The 22,577-nt window shown below is 37.6% G+C and overlaps 1 long non-coding RNA gene across 1 annotated transcript; it reads right to left on the bottom strand.

Moving 5' to 3' along the window:
- Positions 1-4,529: 4,529 nt before the first annotated feature.
- Positions 4,530-15,324, bottom strand: LOC147800053 (uncharacterized). The gene is made up of 3 exons (XR_015424363.1): positions 13,989-15,324; positions 13,504-13,600; positions 4,530-5,982 (listed from the first exon to the last, which is right to left on the bottom strand). It is a non-coding gene; the product is annotated as an uncharacterized LOC147800053 (long non-coding RNA).
- Between the last annotated feature and the right edge of the window lie 7,253 nt (positions 15,325-22,577).

Here is a 22,577-nt window from a genome sequence, read left to right as displayed (position 1 = left end):
GAAAGTAGATTTTAAGAAGTCCTTGATCCTAACTCATGTCCTGAAATGGAAGTATTTTCAAATAGCCAGAGTCAAATCTCTTGGTCAACTGTTCTCAATCCTCTGCCAGGAATTCCATTCCAAACTTGAAAAAGTATTGGAATTTTAGAGGTCAAAGATTTCACTCAGTTTGAAGTATGTACATGTATTTGTACTGTGTTTACAACTGCATGCATTTTGGAGAAACAAGGTACGAGTGAAATTACTGAAACTTGGTTGGACCTTCTCTACATCTACATGCAGCAAGTTTGTACATGTATTGACTTCTATATTTGCCCCACTGAAAAACCAACTGAAACATAATAAAGCAAGAGGTATTGCCTTGGACTGAAGACTATCATGCTCCATGCAGGTCACATTTGTCAATCTCATATATATATCTTTCGAAATAGTTTGAAGAAATGAACTAGGTTTGTCTGCAATCTTCCTTGGAGATATTCCTTCAAGTGTTCATGGTCAATGGTCTGGAAACCCCACTGTCAGTAAGCCAGTAATTTAAGGTTGTCAGTTTGTAATATGGTCAGCTCAAACAATATCTCACAATGGATAGGAATAAATAGAGGTCCTTCAGACTTGGTCAATTACCTTGTTATAACAGGGACCTTGTATTATCAGGCATGAAAACAATGAAAAACAAAGGGTTGGGACCTGAAATTGTCCTTGTAAAAAGCAGAATCTTGTATAAACAGTGCTCTAAACAAGGTTCGACTGTACATGTAAATCTAACTTCAGAGATAGTGGACCTTATGTAGGGCTGCTAATCTTTTTTCTTCTTTGTACATTGGCATATTTTGTTTACAATGAAACATGATACAGGACAAAAATTAAAGTTAGCATTTCTTTTGTCAATGTATTTTTTCTGCAGATGATATTTCTAATCAGACAGGTTTTTCTGCTTATAAAAAAAAACCAAGCAATGTATTAAGTAAAATTGCAGCGGGGGATACTTTTTAACAACTCTGTCACTTAAATGAAATTGCAGAAAAAGTGAAAGCAATAAATGCGTCTTGCTTCCTCTGCATACAATGCATTGCTTGCCAATTTTTGAGGCAGGACAAATCCAACTGAAGTGATAAATGCACAAAGTAAGGTGGGGCTGGAATGTTAACAAATTTAATAAGTTTTGATAAGTTGTTTTCGGTGACAAAGTAATAGTGTGTACTTGATGTGGAATAATCATTGGAAGATAAAGATATTTATTGAAACAAGTAAGCGAATCATAGGGACGACTTGAGTAGCGTAAATCTCCTTGGCTGAATTCAGTTTTTGGTCACCGTTTCCAACAAATAAACTTAGCAGTGGCTAACATGGCGGTCAGAACTGTCAGAACCTGGCTTTTGGTCTTCATGCAATATATGGATTAATTAAGCAAGTAGAAATAAAGTCAAAGGCATTCATTGATAGTGTTATTGTGTGAACTTGAAGCAGGGCCCAGGAAAATCCATTAGATACTTGGCCAAAGTTCTTTCTCTTGTTTTCTAGTGCCTGTCCAAGCTGTTTTGGTGAACTTGCTAACTGACGTCCTTTCTTCAACCCCCTCAAATGGAAGGAACACGAAAATCATGCATATGCCGCACTGACTCAAGTGTCATTAGTCTTAGAAATGGTGGTTCCTGTTTGACTGAAATGTCTGCCTCAGAGCAGACGTGTGCAGACAGATAGTGCGATTCAAAAAACACTCTAACATTTTGGTTAACAGTTGTCCAACCACTTTACTGCACATTTGAGGTGAAAAAGTTGCATTACGGTGCGCAAATGCCTTCTTGCATATGACTTGTGGATCATGTTTGTCCTCTTAGTAACGGTGCAGGGTTCCTTAGTCTTTGGTAATGGCTAGAAGCCATGCACAATGCAGTGTACCACCAAGTCCTTGCATCAGGGAGGAATTCAATCCTCAATTTCATGTGATATTCCACAGTTAATCTTACTTTACTGTTTACTAGGGTTACACATACTACATGTTACTGTCAGCTTTGTACATGAAAACACATCCAACATTTCTCAGACATTAAATTACAACTTTTTTTGCTGGCGTCCCCAGTCAAACTGTTGCATCCTTATATTGTGGGAGTATCACTTAGTGCGGGGATGTTGACTGTTTCTGACATGTTACGTTGCAACATGTCTTTTCTTCACGGTAACCCGTTTTGAGGTGCACAGTAGTCTGAATCATTCTTGACATCATGAAATCTACAGTTAGCAAGTTTGCCACAACATGCAATCAACAATCCATTTTTTGGTAAACTTTTATGATGTATCAAGCTCTTGGTCAAATCATATGCTTTTGAAAAGCTAAATTCGTTCAGGCACGGAGTCAGTGAAGTGATATGCATTTGTTTAAAGTACGGTTTTTCCTGGGCCCTGTTCAAGTTAGCATGTGAGCATGTGCAATATCTGTGATTATGTAGACCAGTGTACACCAAACTGCCATGAGATTGTAAGGGTGTATGAGAGCAACACATGAGGATGTAATCGTAAAGTGCATGAATTAATGAAAACTTCAATTAAATTTAGCATGGAGTACGGGACAGGCTAACCCGGTGTCATTGGACGCCATAGTTTCTATGGGTACCGACAGGCAGATTGCTACCACATTGTCCACCAAGTCACCGAGCAGCATCGTTGTTCAGAAGGTACGACACACCAGGGCATAGCAGGCAAAATGTACTGCTTAAAAACAGGAATACAATTTAAATGGAAATGTCTGCACTTTCATTACTGTCCTTAATTCAGCTCTTTTGGTCTTCAAGAACCTATGTGGATATCTGAAAAAGTTGGCTGCACTTAAAACAAGCAGCACACAGGAGTTGTTGAAAGTTGGACATTGACTATTTCCAGAAAAGCAACGGAAGTCAGGAACGTGTTAGTTGAAATAGAATCCATGAGCAGAAGCTTGCCAATAGTTCTTTTACTAGCACGTAACAAGCAAAATAAGGTCACAATGACTGTATTTCTTTTTTTTTCACTGAAACATGTTTTATTCATAGAGGTATCCACTTGCTTGGATATTTTCGAGTGGTTTGTTAATTTCGATGTATTTCCAAAGCCACTTGAATGAAATAGTTGGTAGAACACATTGCTGAGAACTTAACACGATGAATGCTTCGTCGTAGTTGAGTTTTAGTCAACTAAAACGCTAAATGAGCTCAGGTGGTTACATTTCAAAACATTTCTGAAAAGTTGCTTCAAAAGTGTTTATCCTTGGAACACAGAGCGAGCAAAGGTAATAAGTTGAAAAACACTTAAGTCCTTCTCAAACTCTTTCTTGGAAGTTGCTTCAAAACTGAACTTTCTCAAATGCAGGGCTGAAATTTTATTGATAAAGAAATGGATAGAAATTTAATAGTGCTGAGGAAAGTATTGTGGTGACCTTTTTTAGTTGAAATGGTGCCAATTAAAACAACAAATTGATGCAAATTTATCAACTTACGATATAAAGTTACGATACATTTGGTCCTTGAAAACCCAAACGAAAGGTGCAGTTTTTTACTTTGCCAAGAGCTTTATTCCTTTTTCCAACAAATCTGATATCGGAAAACTTTTTTGAACTCACAAATCAAATTGCACTCTATTACATTGGAACAGGAATTGGAAGCCCTCAGGGGATAGTTTGACCTCAAACAGAGGGTGAGAAAGTGTACAGGAAAAAAACCAGTCAAACTGACTGTGGATCTGTAACGTAAACAATCGGCAGTTTTTAGAGTTAACTAGTGATGGTTACACACAATAAGGGACTAAGAAAACTGACTTGGAATCAGAAGACGTAAAATTTGTCTCAGAAAAACAAACAAAATTTGACAAATTGGTGAACATTTCATTTAAAGGATCGTGACCATGATTTCACTGTGAACAACTGAAATATCAAATGGAAGCAATTACGAGTTAGGTCTTGAGAACTTTCCTTTCTTTGCTATCGTTGGAGTTGTGGAAATACATTGCCATCTGCTGCGTGGAAAAGTGAACCAATTGTTGGAGTTTATGGGATTCTTATTTATGTTGCAGTCAACTTAGGCATTTAAGATCAGGAGAGTTTGTACACATCAAGAACAACTGATTGCGAGTTTATGCAGTGGGCAACTCACTGGACCTGTTGGTGTCTGTGGGCGGGGACACGTGGCCCACACCAGGGGGGACTTGTATGCGCTAGGGTGCTTTTTTTTTGGTCGCTCAAGTTCAAGTTCAATGTCAAGTTCAAAGTGAAGTTCAAGTTCAAATAAAAAAAACAATGCAATTGTTTCTTGAACTTTTTTATTTCACTGTCAGGCTGCTTGAAATTTACATAACTGAAATGAGTGTTTAGAACTTGCTTTCAGACTGGCTTATGAGGGCGCTACAGAAATTGTCTTTTTCCAACTCATCTATGGAAATTCCAGTTTTGCCCACAACACAAGTAATTTGTACGAATACGCCAATTTGTGTTCGGGAATGGCTCCAAAAAGTTTGTAAAAAAGTAAGTCTTTGTTCCCCTGTGTAGCACTTTACGATCTTCGTTAAATATGTAACTTTTTTCTAGGGATAGTGTGTCTAAAAACCAATATCTAACACAGGCCTGCTGTCCATTCCAACAAATAATGCACAAAAACTTGAATTCGATTAAATAAAGACTATTTTTTACGAGCAATGATAGAGACGGTTAACAAAAGGCATCAAAGTTCTGAAATATGGTACCATCAATTGCAAGGAACATTGTTCAAATGCTACGGGAAAAGAAATCCTACCCTTTCAAAAAACAAACTGTTTTTGCAGCAAAAATGTGAAATGGACAGCAGGCAACATCACCCACACAAAACACCAAACAACAAACGTCTTTTTATTGTCACACTTGATACAGATCTACACTAGCACATCACACAACTGCAGTAATACTTTGCTCAACTGGTCATCTATTCAACTTCATATTCCTTTTTGTTTAAATAACTTACAAATTACTTCAACCAGCGGTAAAATACCATTTTTGGCATGGTGTAAGTTTACTGATAATAGTCTTTTTTAGATGAAGGAAAGCTTTGAACTTCTAAACTTGCTATCACATTCTTAGACTGTTATCTTGCCAAAGTGAGAATGTAGTAGGTTAATACCTCTCTTTGTTTTGCCATAAACCATTTTTAGCAAACGCGATAAAGTCCAGTTGTAGAACCAAATATTGTCAAACTACATGTAAACACAATTTGTCAATGTCATCACTGATTTACGAAAGTTCGAAATCAAATGTACATGTATGTTTACATGTACGCGATGTGCTAGTGTAGATCAAAAAAACTGAATACTGTTTATACAAAGTATAAATTTAGTAACTTAAAAACTAATGAACCAGGCACATGTCCTTTCTTTCAATGTGTCTTTTCTAAACTCAGTCATTCAAATACAGTGTATTTCGTTTGGTCCAAAAGGTAAGAGAGACCACAATCTCTTGGGTAAAAATCAACCAAGAGTGAATTCTCCTGAGTTTATCCATGTGCACCCTTCAACTCAACAATTCAATCATTTTTACTTTATTTCAATCATGAAGTAACATGTGCCTGGTTTCATTTTGTTGCATCAAAAAGTAGGGCAAATCCATGGCATCATCATTTGCTTTAGTCTTTACTGAACTGTAATGTATTGATAGTTTCACAAATCTTTGGCCATTTCAATTCTCGATGTATCCTGAAACAGGAGAGCCTGTTGACTGGTGACAAGTAATAAATGGAGACTTTCTACCAGACAACCATTTTTCTACCATCAGTTATTCCCAAGAGATGCATTTGTCAAACATTAATGCATGCATGGTGTCATTTCAATGCCATGGATTTGCCATTTTCTTAGATGTTTGCAGCCAGTCTTAAAGAGGAGAGTTCCAAAGGGTTGACATCAACGTGAGGCATCAGTGATGGGGTTGTCATCAGAAGCCCACGCTGTCAGAAGATTGCCGAGGTGCTGTCAGTTGCCATTGTGACAAGTTAGCTTGAGGGGGGAAAAGAACGGAAACATATCAGGAAGAGTACATTACATTTGCTTCTTGGCAGGGTACAGGATTTTGTCAGGAGAGTTGAGTTGAGAAATGACTTGATTGGCCAGGCAGATCTAGCATTCTGGTATGGGAGAAGAGCCCAATGTGGATGTAACCTCCCTTCTAATAACTGACAGACAGTATCCTTTCAAGCAGTGAAGAGGAAACAACTGTTCAAGCATTGCATGACAATTATCTCTAAGCATTCATTACGGACACGTACATGTACACCCTTGAAAGTTTAGCCATTTCTGCAGGCACGGCCAAATTCATCAATATCGGAGATACATTTTTCCTCGCTGGTTTTTACATGACTTCTGCCATATGTTTTTTATCATTATTTAATATGAAGGTTTCACCGTGTTTTTGCAGCCGTATACTAGTTATCCTGTACCCTGCCTTCCTGATTTATCGCTTTGATACAATGTATAATGTACGATATCCTTCCTTAAAGATGCTGATATTCCCGATTTATCGCTTTGATACAATGTATAATGTACGACATCCTTCCTTAAAGATGCTGATATTCCTGATTTATCACTTTGATACAATGTATAATGTACGATATCCTTCCTTAAAGATGCTGATATTCCCGATTTATCGCTTTGATACAATGTATAATGTACGATATCCTTCCTTAAAGATGCTGATATTCCCGATTTATCGCTTTGATACAATGTATAATGTACGACATCCTTCCTTAAAGATGCTGATATTCCTGATTTATCGCTTTGATACAATGTATAATGTACGACATCCTTCCTTAAAGATGCTGATAAAAGGAAACTTTAAGAATGAGCATAAAACTGTTGAAGTCCACACAGGAGAAGTTTGATCCAGTTGGGGCAATGGATTTCCACTCAAACTTTTACAGCAGTGCAATATTTACCAGTAAGAGAAAATGTTCTGCAGTGTTTGACAGAGTAAAGATTAGGAAATGAGCAGATATGAGGATACGCTGTATGCCTGAGGCAGATATACTGCATGTGGATAGATCCACAGATGAGAAAAGTGAAGATTGCAGTAGGAGCTCTGAGGATAAAGGAGAAATTCAGCCCCATCACCAGCTTTGGGCAATCAAGAAGGCCCAAGTACCAGCTAGGGGGCACGTCATTAAGAACAATAAATGTTTTAACCAATTGGGGGTCTAGTTAAAGGGGGGGACTCTAGGGCCCCTTTAGCCAATGGTGTAGAGAAATGGCTGATTCGTTTTACAAGGAAATGTTATCCTTTTGAGGCCATATGTCGCATGTCGATTCAGATGTTCATAGAGTGGAGTACACAAGAAAAATTTCTAGTGAAATGCATTTTCTCTGTGTGGGCACCATGTGACTTGTAAAATCCAATCAGACTCTTCCTTTTCCACCAATGAGGTGGTCATTATTCAATGGCCAATAAGTGTGCATGTACAGTTAATGTGTTCACAAAGGGTTGGTTCACTGTCAGCAAACTACAACTTGCAATGTGTGAAATTATTATTCACCACTGGCCATTTGCAATTTGTCTGCTCCTAAGATTCCTTCCAGCAAATCATACATGTAAGACGGCGAGTGATGTAAATGAGTAACTCAAACTTGAAGCACTGATCTGGAAATGAGTTGCTGTAGTTGCCATACTTAACTTGTTTCTCTGGTATGCATTAAAGTCCAAGCTGGCAAGAACAATTCAATAAGAACTTGCATGAAGAAGTTCCATTATTTCAGCAAGTTTAGAGTATGAGAGACTTTCTCCTACTGCCATGTGTACATAGATTTCTTTGTCAAATGATACCGTATGTTGAACAAATATGTCGTGTTACTTTGTTCAGTCAAACCTACAATTAGAAATTACATGTCACAAACAAATGTTAACGTTTGTGCTTAAGTTGATAAAAACCTGATTTTCCCCTTTTTCTAGTGTTTTTAATGCTGTCTGCACCGACAGACAGGCTAAAAGTTCTTTGTTTATTTGTTCTCTACGAGGGCAATCCCCCTCCAAAAATAAAAACAAAAAAGTGCAGCATCTTCTTGGAAAAATATGCAAGATGGAACTGATGAGACAACAAGCTGCAATTGAATTGTCTTCCCAATGATGTTCCTTTCACTTTATGAAGATATTCCACAGCATTTTTAGGAATTATCAAAGATGAATTTATGTCAGAATCAGAGAAAAAGTGCTATGAATTTTGCAGTTTTTATATGCCAAGTTCCATCTGATGTTGCAAGAATATGCCACAAAGTACCAGTCACAAGGAAACAACTGTAATACATCAATATAAGATTCAATCCCCTTCTATTTCACACTGATTGTTCATTAACAATTTTCTGTTTTGCTCGAATTTAAAGTACCAAATCATACATTATATAAAAACAAATGAAATTCAGCCACCAAATATACTAAATGTAGTGAGACACACATACATGTACACTGTATCTGCCAGTCAGGTCTGGTTCCCAACTGACACCCTGATGTGAGGCCATTCCAGAGATCCAGTACATTCTATGTAAGTGTGTAGAGCTTTCAATATTTGTCACTTCTTACACGGCTGAGTTTCTTTGGGGCAACAAACCTTTTCCTGCAAGCCTTTGAAAAGGAAACCATGTTATGTTGTTTAGTTACCACAGCCATCTCCTTTGTGACGAGGTTTTGCAATTCTCCATTTCCCCATCAGGCAATGTGTCATCATACTGATGAACTGTTACAAGTTTCCACTAGCCACTGGATGGAGAGGCTCATAGTCTCGTTTTTCTGCTACTGGGAGGAGAGATATTGTGATGAATTGTCCATTTCCACTGTGACAAGGCAAACCTTGCTTACAACCGTTGCATGTTGCTGTTTGGTGCTGAATGAAGAAACATGTGATCAACTGTTACAAGTCTCCATCTGCCACTTGGTAGAGAGGCATTGAGGAATTGTCCTAGGTCTCCATCTGCTACTTGGAGAGACACTGAGGAATTATCCTAGGTCTGCATCTGCTAATTGGTGGAGAGACATCATGGTGATGAACTGTCAAACGTTAGCTGCCGATGAAGGTGGCATAATGAGGAAATGTGACAGTTACATTGCTACTCGCTGGAGATACATGTATGTGAAATGTGCAGCTCTTTATAGATGGAGAGGCATCACTGGCTTGAACTATCATAATTTTCCATGTGCTGCTGGGTGGCGACAAGTCACTGATGAACCATCAAGGTCTCTACTGCTGACTGAAGAGAGACACAGATGGCCAAGTCCTCAATATGCAAAAAGTAACACTGAAGTTGGCGATGGTGAGAGTCAGCATTCAGGCTTCATTCTATGACCCTCGTCACAAGAACTTAAGTCCTCCAGACTAACTCCTCATCACTGATGTACTTGAACACCTCGGCAGTGGCATGGAATTGGGTACATCTGTGGTTAGCTCCTCTCCCGTAATCTCATAAGGACCTGGGCCTAGCCATTTGGTGCTGGAGAAGCAACCCAGGTACATATGAAACAATTCTCTGCCCAGTTTGTCCAAATCTGGCTATAATATTTTTGAACTTGTTATAGACAGTCACAATTGTGTAAGGGAGCTGCTCTCTCCATTACCGAAGTCTGTGTGGAAACTGCTCTCAGCTTCACAGTAGTGGGCCATCACCACTTGCCATAATCACACTACCTGACAGAATCAGACTTTGAAATATGGTTTCCTTTGCTAGGCTTACAGGTGTTACGTATAGAGAAATTGATAAAATGTCATTACTATGAGGGATTATAACCAATTTGCTGTAGAGGAAGGTGTGAGCATCTTGACTTCTCTTCCAACTACAGTAAGAAACGTAAAAAAAAGTGGAAAACTACAATCAACCATTTTGTAACCATGAAAATCTTACGCAAGTGTTTGAAAACACGTCAAATAAGCATGCATAATGAAACAATGAAAAATGTAGTAAATGAAATGTAAATGGCTATGTAACAATTTCTTACTTCAACCCCTGAAAATGCACCCGAGTTTCATTTAATTTTCATTTTTTTTGTTTTGCTATTTTTAATCCATACTTTAGAGCCTCTTTGGTTGCATGCTGATGTAAATTTCCATGTTCATTACCAAAACTGTAATATCATTCCATGTACTGAACCTTAAACTGCTGGAATTTGGCATCCTAAATTGGTTTCTTTGGTAATTGTTGTGTCAGTGAATGGCAACAAACCAGTGAACAACCTTTTCTCAGATATGTTTTGGTAAGAGAAAATTAAGGGTGCCAAATTTGAACATGAAGGTCTGCAAAAGTGTCTTCTTTGATTTACATTAAGGCAACAGCACCCTCACTTGCACCCAAAAGCTTGGACAATTTTTGTGTGTTGAATAACATGCACCTTTCAGCAACACTTGACTCTAAAAGGTTTCAATTTTTTTCATAAGATAAAGAAGAGTATTCATGAGTGAGCCAAGTCATTCTAACAAAATTCACTGCATGCAGGGTCATGATTTTAAAAATCACATCATGTGTACCATTGCAGATATGCTTTTTCCAGCAAACTAAAAACACAGTTTTGATTAAGCTCTTTGTCAGAAAACTAAATAGTTTTCTGACAAAGTAAAATGCTGAAATAGGTCGCCACAAAATTGGAGGGTTAATTTTGCTCATTCAAATAAAATAATAAATATTACGTGTATAGCATCTTGCTGAAAACATTAACCATAACAGTCCTGAATCATCCAATTCAGCATTGGAGGCTTAAGGACTATTGGGGTTAAATGTTTAAAACAAGTACTATCGGTAAAGCATGAAGAAAACTAAGCCAGAGATTGTTGGCAAAATGTTATATTCTGAATCAGTTTTTGGTCATGAGTTTGTTCTTGTTCAAAAGATTCCAGAACACTGAGGACAATAGGTGTGTACAAAAGGAGTATTTTCACTGCCATTTTTGGACACTGCAATTCCAAAATGTGTACCTGAATGTGGTACACCTTGAAATACACCAGTTAACTCCTATTCCATCACAGAGCATGTGTGGAGTCAAAATAATTATTGATTATAGCCATCAATCTCATCACGCTCAAGAATTCACTTCAAATAGCAGGAGTCCGATTTGGCAATAACTTCCTCAATCCCTCCCCCCCAAAAAAGAAATGACAATGGAATCTTCCCAGTCAGCATTTGTGTTTAAATATTTATCCAAATGTTAATGTCCTCCAGTCTCCAGCTATTTGAAATGAATTCTCCACATGATCTATCCATTCCAATGATGATACATGTACACAGCACGTGACATTTTTCAATGAAACCTGGACAGTAAAATTCATGCATATTCATAATGACATTGAAAAGTTGTTGAAAATAGGCAGTATACATGTATGTTGTTTGAAGTGACATACATGTACATGTACATGTATATGTCCATGTCTAATAAACTCAGTAGTTTTATGACCCCAATCCATAACATTATCATTATAACATTATTATTATTCATTTTCAATGAATTGAACATTTAAAATAGCGATTTTTCATTCTCCAAAGCCTTCTAGGATTTTGTGAAATATACATTCTAATCTGTCCAAATTTTGTGGAAAAATGTTACATATTTTCAAAAGAATGACTGAACAAAGAAACATTTACTTAGTGAGATACTCTACACGCAAGAAAAAGACCTCCAGAAAAAAAGGGGGAAAAGATACCTTGAAATGTTTGCTATGTTTTTTCGCTTGAAAACACTTTCCTTATAATGATATGAATAGAAACCTGCAATAGTCACATGGCAATAAGTGAAATCTCAGGATTAATTACATGTAAGTATGGTCAGTGTTCATCACGAGAAACCATGCACGGTTTGAATAGAAAATTAACAAGGAAATATGACAATGTAAACACAATGAACCACAGCTTGGAAAACTAACATACACGTAATTCAAGATGTTGATTCTTCAGCCAATTTTTGTGCTTCACTTTTCAGACTATAACAAAGAAACAGGCTTTATATCACGCATTGGCATGGCCACTACATGTATTATACATGTATGATTTCATCACTCACGTTCTAACAACTCATTTTTTGACCAACATTTTCAGAATATGCAAAGTATTTTTCATGCAATGACAACTAAGGACTGTTCAGCAAATTAGCTGTCAACATGACTATGGACTCATTCCCAAATTTGACACCTTTTGATTCAACTTTTTGGTTTGAAATAAAAATTGCTTGACAACTCTGATGTGAACACATAAATGTACAAAAAGTTTCACTTTCTAGAAAGTCAGCGATTCAAAAGCAGCCACTTTTTATAGTTCTCTACCATGAATTATAAAACAAGGGGCCATAATGAAATTACAATACAAAGATTTGAAAGAGAAAAGCAGAAGATTTGATTCAGGTATTTTAGGAAGAGAAGGAAGTGAAGAAAGTGACTATCCCTAGCTGCCAAACACCAGGAAAGCACTGCAATTTTCTCATTGCTACAAGGATTCCAAATATAACTTCACACAATCTTAACTCTTTTCATTGTGAGAAGTATTATGCCTCTGGCATTATTGACAGGCACTTTTTACGGTTTGTTTTATTCAGTCTTGCTAAAGCATTAAGCATAGTGCTTGATAGTTTGAAAACGGTGTGTGGTGGTACCGGTAGAGCCAAAGTTATCAAAAGATTTTTGTCATTTGGAGAGTAACAGCCCCAACTGGATCTCATTCTACCTGATTGTACTGTACATGTACAACATATTGTACACAATTTGTACCTCCAAGTGCTGTAAGGAAACCAATTTCCAGTTTAGACAAGATTTTACCTGCTGCAATTTCTATTGATTCTTCAATCCTCAAAAGGCAACTGTTCTACATGATTTTGCCTATCAGTGGTTTTATTACTATACTGTCATTTGGGATCATTTGATGTGACAGTTAAAAATGACAATTTCATGCCATTTCAGAGTCAAGAGCCAAAACAAATCCGTTCTGTAACATTACAAATTCCTATTCAGTTTCTATTTAATTCTCAGTCAAAATGGCCAAAGAAATTAAAAGCCTGCTCTATTTTTTCTATCCCTTAGTTACCTTTGGTATCCTGTTTATTGCCAATATCCACGCTCCTCCTACAGTGTACAGAGGTCTTATAAACAATTTGAAATCTGTAAAGATGAGTGTACCCAGCTCCATCAAAACTGAGCATGCTGAACTGACGACTGTGAAGGACTACTCTATTAGTTTTGGCCTCCAACTAAATGTAACAAGCATTGCATAAATGCTGCAGAAGTCAGGGGGCCCATCGTTTTGATGCCTTGATCCAAGTAAAACCCTTCTTTATCGGTAAGAACAATCTTTTGACAATTTCAGTCAAAATGCAATTATTGAAGTATCTGCTATGGTTCAGGTTTTTAGATTTGATTTCCATGCTGTATTCATCTGAAATGAGTTATCCACTTGCTGCCAATTATTTTTCCACTTGACAGTACATGGAATTTTTGGACAAAATGTCCATAGATGTCAGCATGCTCTGTTCAGTTTGGATGGAATGAGGTTACACTAGTGGAACGAACTCACCCAATGATGCCCTATTCAGACTAGATGGGAATGCAGCAGGTCTCAGGTTATCTGATATTGCTTTGTATGGCAGCAGTGTTCAAGCATGTATCACCACCTGTGAAGAGAATACAATCAGTATCTAAAGATGAACAAACCTTTGAAAACGTCTTTCTATTTTTTGTTGCTTCCTTGCTGGTCCATTGCCAAATCTGTGGGAAATCATGATTTTTTTTACAAGTCTTCTCTAACAAAAACTTTAAAAATTTAAGGCTCCCATTTTTTCATCTTTGTAAACCATGCCTTTGTCATGACTGACAGCCACTCTTACAAGCTGAAATTATAAAATGAGGTGTTGAGGCACCTTATATCAAAAGCCCTCTAGATTCTACCTCAGAATTAATGGTGATGTTGAGCCTCATTGAGAGTTCTCACAAAATCTGAAGAGCTCCCCACTCTCCCCATTCTGTAGATTCTAGCATAGAGTTTGAAGGAAGAACACTAACCTTAAGGGGACTTTGATAGAAGCTCTGTGTCAACCTTCACTAAAGCACCCTGTCTGTCAGCCAGATTGTCAAAATCTGAATGTTGAAGAAAGTGACAATAACATCTCTCTGGAAAGATATCAAAATCAAGGGAGACTGAGGAAGAGCTTCACTTCTAAAATGCACTGCAAAAACAGGGCTGCCATGTTAGCATTACAGTGTACATGTACCAAAAAGACAAGTCATTCATGCTGTACATGGCCTGTGTACTGCATGCTTTACACTGCACAGCACAGTGCCACTGACTATGCATTCCAGCCTATTGTTCTGATTTCCACACCCAGCAATGCCCTCACAAAAGAAAAAGCCCTTTGCCTGAGAACCAAGACCAATCACAAAGCAGGATCCTTTCATGGACCAATCAGGGTTTTCCCTGCCCTGAATTTACAGCAAGAATTTGAAAAAAATTGAAGTTAATGAAGCATGATTATTCTCCATGTTTTAACGTAAAAAGCTGCTTTCAGGATGTTAAAATCTTGATTGTTTTTTTTTTCTAAATAAAGTTCCCCCCTCAGCTGCTAAGATTTTGTTTGGGGAGTACATTTATGTACAAATTCTGAGGAAAATCTTGAGTTTCAACAAAATTGAGTTATGAGGCAAGTCTGGAAAAACATTATTTGAAAGTATTCAAGCATGAAGCCTCTGAGAAGATGGGGTCTTGGCCACAGGAATATAAGAGTCTTACAATTTATCACATTTGATTGTTATTTAACTGCATAAAACAAAAGGCTGAAATATGCCCCCTTACTGAGAGAGCAGACCAAAGTATGCACTAAACTTCCCCGTTAGAATTCTGTTCCCTTATTGATGAGAGGGTAGATCAAAGTATGTACTAAAGTTTGCTGTCAGAATTCTGCCCCCTTATTGATGAGAGGGTAGATCAAAGTATGCGTTAAACTTTGCTGTCAGAATTCTGCCCCCTTATTGATGAGAGGGTAGATCAAAGTATGCGTTAAACTTTGCTGTCAGAATTCTGCCCCCTTTTTGATGAGAGGGTAGATCAAAGTATGCCCTAAACTTCCGTCAGAATTCTGCCCCCCTTATTAAGATTGGACCAAAGTGTGCACTTAACTTCCCTGTCAGACTTGTGCCCACCTTACTGACAGAGTAAATCAAAGTACTGTAATCACTACACTTTGTTATCACGATTCTGCCCCTTCTTGAGGGAGTGGATCAGAGTATGCCCTAAACTTCCCTGTCAGAAATGTCGCACCCCTTATTGATGAGAGGGTAGATCAAAGTATGTACTAAACTTCCCCATCAGAATTCTGTCCCCTTATTGATGAGAGGGTAGATCAAAGTATGTACTAAACTTTGCTGTCAGAATTCTGCCAGTGTTGCAGTCGAGTACTTTCCGAGTACCAACGTTCTCTGCAAAATACTGAACTGGGTAAGAGGGAATAAAGCCAGAGTGCACAGGTATTTGATGGTAAATGTGCAAAGGTAAGATTACAAAATAAATGTTAGACTTGAGACACTCCCAGTTGTGTAAAATTTAAGTTTTAAGGAGAAAAGTACTCGGAAAGTACTCGGCCGAGTACTTTCCAAGTACTTTTGTCCTAAAAAGTTAATTTTAATCAAACAGTGATGGTCTGAAGTCATTATGTTGCTTTGTAATCTTACCTTTATGCACGTACCATCAAATGCCGATGTACTTCAGCTTTGTTCCCTCCTAACTAGTTAAATATTTGGTAGAGAGCTTGGTTCTCAAAAAGTACTCGACTACATCACTGAATTCTGCCCCCCCCATTGAGATTGAATCAAAGGATGCACTAAACTTCCTTATCCGAATTGTGCCTACCTCATTGAGATCGGATCAAAGTATGCCCTAGACTTCCCTGTCAGAATTCTGCCCCCCCCCTTATTTAGATCTGACCAAAGTATGCACTAAACTTCCCTGTCAGACTTGTGCCCACCTTACTGACAGAATAGATCAAAGTACTGTAATCACTACACTTTGTTATCACAATTCTGCCCCTTCTTGAGAGAGTGGATCAAAGTATGCCCTAAACTTCGCTTTCAGAGTTTTGCCTCCTTACTGAGAGGTGCCTAACAACATGGCTTTGACAAAAGTGGTAATTGTTGGTTCTACTGGAGTTCCACTCTAGACCAAAGTGCAAAACCATTCGAAAAGAAACAAACTGCATTCTAAACAGTGGAGAGCCACTTGGAAAAGATTTGTTGCCTGTCACTTTTGGGAGTGCTTTTACATTTTTCCTGAGGTTTAAATTTTGATGTACTTGTAGTTTAATTTTTGAGATGAATTTCTAATTTTAAACGAAATTGCCCTTCAAAGCTACAGTGTATGCCTGAAACCTCCAAAATAATACTTTGCCCTCTGTACAGTTCAAATTTGAAGTACAGACAAGAATTTCTCATTGGCCATTTTTACAGTTAATTGTGATAATTTGGGAGGTCCCCTCTGCATGCTGTAGCTTTCATAATGCCACCTTCCTATGCATCTCTGAATGTTTATAATGCTGACTAAAAAAGTGCCTTGTTGTCTGATTGATTTGTAAAACAAGGTAATGATGGTCTTACCATACAAGTGCACAAAAGGTCATCTTTTAAGCCAGTATAGACATTCCCAGTCAAACAGAGAATGCTGTCTATGGCCTGTACACTTCTTTTCAGTCTCTGTTTATAGGAGGATCTCAATCAAGGGTTATCCTCCATTCATTTTGCAAACACATCTAAAGTATGCTAAGCTGTTTTTTCCTGGTGCCAGGTGAGTTAAAGGGCCCTACATGGCAATTGCTTGGCCAGTCAAAGTGTTCAAACAAGCACATGACATACACAGTTCATTGAATGGACTTTGCTAATCGTTCATCACTATCCTTTTGATGTCCTCTTTCCAGTGACAGCACAAGTGTAAATGGGTCATTCCATATACATGTAGTTGGGGCACAGTGGGTAATAAACACATTCCCACATTCCAAATGTGCAGAGTATTCTTTCTGATGAATATTAAACTTGATACATGTTTTAGTTTAGAGATCTGTTGAAGCTCTATCAATGTTTACCATACATGCCTAAGAAGGTTTGTTCTTTTGGAAAAAAAAATTAAAATGTAGAGAGTATAAGTGTGACAGAGAAAGTGTTGTTTTTGTTGTTTAAATAAAAAGAAAACACACCCTTTGTCAAAGAGAGACGGGTTGTTTACTTTTAGCTCATGATTATTTATATCATAACGACGTAACGACAGTGTCCCCAATGTCTATTCCACCATTACATAGTTATAGGGGTACAATTCAAGAACAAATATACGTAGGTTACAAAATTGTAGATTCAACAAATTATTAGGACCTCACATTTGCAACTATTAAACAGTGGATTTCGAAAATACCTCTTTCGAGTGCAACCAATGTACATGTAACTAATGTCGCAGACGACGTCCCTTCTGCAAAAAATTATGTCATGAGCATTTCCATCAATTTTTTGCATCTATCCACCCCTTTATTGTGTAATGCAATGGCTTATGTAGGCCTACGTACATTTATTCATAATGATTGGATCCTAATATACGGGTAGGCCTAATCCCCCTCGTGAATTTTGTTATTGAATTAAATTCCGTGTATGTGCAATGACTGAAACAGTTGAAAGTTACTTTTGTACTTCCTGTTGTGTAAGGCCACGCAAAAAACTACTTTCTTGCCTTTTTTTTTAATGGAGGATGCAATTTCCTTTCCCTAAAAAGGTTTCTGTGAAACTGTCTGCTTGTGTGAAATTGTGGATACTGAGGCCATTAGACATGTTAGAAATCAAATACACTGTATCACAGGCTTGGTGCTTTTTATAGCTCCATGGTTCAGGTAATAAATGCAGACTACTCGTGAAAAAGTTTTTTGGAAAAAATGCATCGTGTACCGTACATACAACCATGGAGGACAAACCATGCAAACTGCTTTACCAAAACCATGTCATTCCGATAACTGTTTGCCAACAAATAATTTCTCAGTTCCAAACTGAGCGCATCAGTTTTTGATTTTTGCTTGCATGTAACTTTATCAGTATTATTAAATTTTACTTTGAACCAAGAAAACTGAGAGGAGTGTGACTTGTACCTGCATCTCTGGAATACCATTTGTACATGTATGTGCCCCTTTGCAGTGCACAGAAGAAATGACACTCAAACAATTTGAAAGAGAAGTGAGTGAAATACAGAAGTTGAATTGGTTTTCAAATTTACTCTCATTAAATACCCCAGTGAACAGACGTATTTGTCCAGATAGATTATGTAACGTATTGTACTTTTTTTTTGCAAAAGACATTTCTACAGCTGATGATGCATCATTGTTATTGTTTTCATTACAGGTGATACCAATGCTCCACATGTTGATGATTTTGTAGCAGTGAGGGTACCAAGTGCCGGAAGAAAAAAGTCTCATGAGTTTGCATGTGGCACGGGTAATTATCTCTTTATATTAGTTAACTTTTTATACACCACGCTGAATAAAATTAATGGGTACTTTCTGGTATACTCAACCTTGCTTTATTAGCCAAAGCAAGGTGACAACAGTAATGGCAGATTCTAACATGTTTGTTTTATTTATCCTTGCATTAAAGGTGACATCAGTGCTAGAAGATGGCTCCTACAGCCTTACATACATGCAGAAAGCAAAGAAGGATGACCCACTATACACATGGCCAGACGGTGATGACAGTGTATGTACAGCCAAGATGCGATATTGTAACAAAGTTGGATTCCCCACTACCAGTTCCTGTTGGGACAAGACTATTGTCTAAATTGAACATGACTGAAGCAAATGAAGCTTTGAATTCTATGTAGAAATCACACCACTGAAGTAGTGAGGAGAAAAACTGAGGAAACCCCAGGACAGCTTTAGCATTTGAATATTGGAATTTTTAGTGTCGAAATGTATTTTCCAGTGGGAGGATATGATGTAACTTCTGTCATAAAGTCTTTTTGGATTGAAACAAGAACACTGGTAATTTAAATGCCAAAGCTGTTTCGATCCTTGGTTAATGTGTTAGGAGGCAACTTCTGGTGGATCTCCTGCATGAAGAATAACTAAGTATGCAGGAATGTACAAGACATTCTTCAGCTGGGGGCCAGAAGTCTTTACCTCAACTGGAAAATAATGCATGTACAGTGTACATTGTCAATTGAAATATCATGTATTGTTTAGTAGGAACAGTGTTACTTTTGAAACAATGTTAGAGAAATGATAAATGTCAAAAGTCAACAAGAACTGCCATACAACAATACAACCATTCAAATATTTAATGTTTTCATCCTAACATTGACAACACAAGACCTGTAACCCATCAAGTCAAAACCCAAAGTGAATCCACCCCAGGTCTCATCTAGAATAGTTGTACTTCATAATGAGTTTATGAGTGATGTAATAAAATGATAAAAATATGTCCATCTAGTACAATAAGACAGTGAAATTATACGTACAGAGCATGATTTGGAATGGCTGCATGAGCACACAAAATGCAGGGTGATAACATTTAATGGATTCTCTCAACTTGTAAATTGGAATTAGAACGAAAAAGAACCTTCAATCTGTCATGGGATGAGAAGAAAATGAACTTGAAAACAACATTTTCAGAATGAACTTACCTTTGCTGCTTGTGACAATTTAAATGTGGCATCCCCTGATATATCTTGTAACATGAGTGACATGTATGAGCCTGAATCAGTTTCTTGATTCTCTTTCAATAAACATACTCCTAAACAACAAAACAAAAGAACATGACGTAGAAATAAATAGGAAATTAAATAGATTTAGAATTTGGCATGATCACATCATTACCTTCACTGTTTAGGGCAAGTTAAAAACGTGACGTCCCCTATGAATATTGTTACATCAGTGATTTTTTTGGCCTAAAATAGTAATTTTACTAAAATTTAATGTGTATACTGTTTAAAACGGGTTATAAGTTAGGTTTAATTAGGTTGTACAATATGGAGCTACATTCCCACTCATAGGCAGACAAAGTTTTATTGCACTCATCTGATTTATCAAGACGCGACGTCTTCACATACAAATGTTACATCAGTGATGTTATTTTGAGAATAGAAATGTGCTATCATTGCCGTTTCTTACTAATCTCATTACCTGTTTTGTTGAAACTGCTTTGTACTCAGTTCATTTTGAATGCTACCATTACTTGATTATTTGGGTTTACTAATTGTGGTAAAAACTTGTTCAACTGAATTGAATGTGAGTTGGATTTACCTGAACTTTTGCAAACTTTGTGTTTCATTTACTCCAGAGTGCGAGTCAGCAGTGGAATACATTTTGGGGGTCTTTAATGTGAAGATAATTAGGACTTGAACAACAAATAAAGAGCCTTAAAAAGATAAACACACCAATTTTACAGTATTTTACAATTTTAAAATGACGTCCCCCATTACATCAGTTACTTCTATCACCGTCCTGCAGTGATGTGCTTGGATCAGTTTGTGAAGGTAAAATGTTGCAAAATGTATGTTTGTTTGATTAACTGCATGAGATGGCCAAACAGAAATTGCCATTAAACGGCTTCTTAACCCAACTTGAAATATTGGCTTCTATGTCACATTTTGAGCCCAAACTTCATGGAATAACCCAAATGAAGCATGTCATGTTAATGTCATTGGTAATGCATGCATGTGTTATTGCACCATGTCTGTTGGCCTTAAGTGGGGGAGGGGCTGTTCATCATGTGCATACGCTGTATCTGTGCCAGTTCTACTCGTTAAAGCAAAGGAAATATCTCATTCAAAGTTACAATCTGATATCTGCTAGATTATTTATATTAAGCTTCGTATCTATTTCATGCGTGTATACAAATCTGTGGTCGGTCAATCAAGCAAAAAGTGGGTAGAACATTCCTCGCTTTTGCCAATTTTCTTTCTTGGTGCAAAATTCTAGACAGCTCTTGTCAGCAGAATAAAAGCTTTGTGTTAATTAGCAAGGGCCAAAAATAGGCCTTATTTCACAATCCATCTACCTCATCCCAGCCTCATGCTGTCAAAAAGACTAGGACCTTGCTAGACACAAACTTAAAGTTGGCCATTCACTTCAGCCTGCTTCATTACTGGTTTGTTGACATTCTCCTAGAAGTTGGCAAAGGTGACTCCAGTCAAAAAGTTAAGCTAGATTTCTCAGAACAAGCAAGTCCCACACAGAATGTCTTTCAAGTAAAGGACACTTGTTGTGCTGACAAGAAAAAGACAATGGGAAACATTGCTGGGATCAAAACTACTTTTTGAGAAAAACGGCATTAAAAAAAGAGCATGTGCCACCGCTGCAAGCGTTAGCTACTTGAGCATTTTGTGTTCTCCATCTACATGACCACAGCAACGTTATTCATGTATTTATTGGGCAGCTATTGCCAGGACATACATGTAACAAAGTAAACTAAAAGAATGTCTTCAAACGTTTTTTCCTTAAAGTTATCTTTTTTTGGGGGGGGGGAATAGAAATGGCAGTGGGTTTTTATTATCATGAATTTCTGTTGACATTGGATAGGCTGATGTTGAAACTGCCTCCCATTTTTTTTTTTAGATTTCGGAACATTCCTTTTTCATATTAAGATTTGTAGTACCTCTTAACAGAGAGGAATAAGAAGTTAATGTAAGCTTATTCAGTTGATTATCAACCTTTCTACATTGACAAGTAAGAGTCACATTCTTTGCTAACCTAAAATTCTCGCACTTCAGAAAGCTGTTGTGTAGCCAATGCATTGGATCTTGCCTTCAGTACTTTCAATCTTTTCAATGTACATGAGCATGCTGACACTGATGTCTCACAAGCCGACAAGCATTGTCTTGAGCGGATGACAAGGGTGCAATACAGTGATTAGATAAGATACATAATTCCAGCTGAAACTGGCATTAAAGTCAGGCAGGGTTGTCCCTTTTGGGCAGTCAAAAATCGCAAGTATTCAGCTTGGTGATCGTAATACATGTACATCTATGTACAACACGCCAATGATTGTGTAGCGCACCGTGTACATGCACACGCAGCATCGTTTTCAAGTGCGTACGTCTTGTCAGGCTACAGCAAAAGTATCTTTTTCATGCGCGCGTAATGCATGCTGATTGGTCAAACAAAGCACTTGACACGTATCCAAGTAAGCAATGCTGACCCCGCCAAACATTTGAATAACAGGTGACCAATCAAACTGCTCGATTTTGCCTATACAGTTTTAAGTTCATCGCGTTTCCAAGAACCGGGAACTGTAGTTGTGTGGAGATCCAATCATGTAGCTTTTTTGGCTTACGTAGGCATAGCTCGTGAATGAGACACAACAGAGGAGAGTCGCTTATCTCCTTTTGAGGCCTGGAACAGGCTAGAGGTCATCCAGTCCATGATATCACCGCTATAAATAGGCTCCTCCTTTTTATCACCTTTGCTTGATTTTCTTGTACAAAAGGCATAGCTAGAGGAAATTTGTGACACCTAACCTGTCTAAAAATCTTTTTAAAAACTTGAAAAGTGATTTTTGCATGATTTTTCACGTATATCCAACTTCAGGCGCCGATTAGTCAAAACAAAGTTTTGGGGAACGTTCCTCTTTATGATATGGGAG

This window comes from Acanthaster planci, linkage group LG02 (assembly GCF_054643075.1).
Source record: "Acanthaster planci isolate LZ-2023a linkage group LG02, COTS_SCS, whole genome shotgun sequence".
In the NCBI taxonomy this organism is placed as follows: Eukaryota; Metazoa; Echinodermata; class Asteroidea; order Valvatida; family Acanthasteridae; genus Acanthaster; species Acanthaster planci.
The sequence above is the reverse complement of the archived record's forward strand: the minus strand, read 5'-3'. Positions and strand labels throughout refer to the sequence as shown.